Consider the following 1,051-nt stretch of genomic DNA (forward strand, 5'->3'; position numbering starts at 1 on the left):
ACTGATTTAGATGGCAGATTTTGGGTGCCACTAAAAGCTGGCACAGGGACAGACAGATCTCTCTGACCAAGAGGGCACGATCTATTGAGGAGTGCTCTTGCACCGCTCCCATTAAATCCAGTGGGCTTATTCATGAGAATTTCCATGGAGGGGTTGCTGTGTTCCATTCATTAGTGGGCCATAGGGTGCCATGGTGATTTTCTGTCTCGGCATTTGGAATGCCCTTGAACAAAATAAGCAGGCCTTGTAAGTTCTGTGATCTAGAATACAAACCTGCTTGGTAGAGGAAAATGTGGTTGAGGAATCTTTTATATCCTATGGGCCACATTCCCTTCTGGGCAACCTTCCTAGGGCCACATGCCAGTGGTGGGAAGGGCCAGAGACAAAAGCTATCAGAGTAAAGAATGTCCAAGAGGCTCTTTTCTGTACATGCACACTCACTCACTCACTCACACATCCTGCTCTACCCTCCATTCAGACAAGCAAGAGGCATGAGGAGCGCAAGGACACATTCCAGCACCTGATGAAGTGAAGCTGAGCCTGAGTATTTTCAAGAAGGAAGTTCAGCTCTCTTTTGAAAATAGGTTAGAATATTTGTTAGTGTCTGCTGAGGATAATAGGAATAGGCAAGGTGCGCTTTATCTGGATTTTTTTTTTTTAAGTATACAATGCTTGAATATGTAATTGCATGGACAGTCCTGTGTCTATGTGCTTTCACGACTTGCAGTTTGTAATGCTTCTATTAGCCACTTTAAAATATAGTTTTCAATGAAGATTCTCCATCTGTCAGAAACTGCACAAAACCACTAAGACTGCAATGCTATTCCTATTTCCTGAAAATAAGCCCCGTTGAATTCAGTGGGACTTGCTTTTGAGTAGACAGCTTACACTCAGTCTACCTGTTCCCCAGAACAGTAATATTTACTTGGACTAAATTCTTGTGCCTACGGCCATACTATCCTGAACACCCATGATCTTGGAAGCTAAGCAGGGTCAGGCCCGGTTTGTACTTGGATGGGAGACCGCCTGGGAATATTGGGTGCCATAGGCT

General features: G+C 44.3%; 1 pseudogene; it reads left to right on the forward strand.

Moving 5' to 3' along the window:
• The first annotated feature begins 942 nt into the window (after positions 1–942).
• LOC133382592 (5S ribosomal RNA) lies at positions 943–1,051 on the forward strand (annotated as a pseudogene).

The sequence above is a fragment of the Rhineura floridana genome, chromosome 3, assembly GCF_030035675.1.
Source record: "Rhineura floridana isolate rRhiFlo1 chromosome 3, rRhiFlo1.hap2, whole genome shotgun sequence".
Lineage (NCBI taxonomy): Eukaryota > Metazoa > Chordata > Lepidosauria > Squamata > Rhineuridae > Rhineura > Rhineura floridana.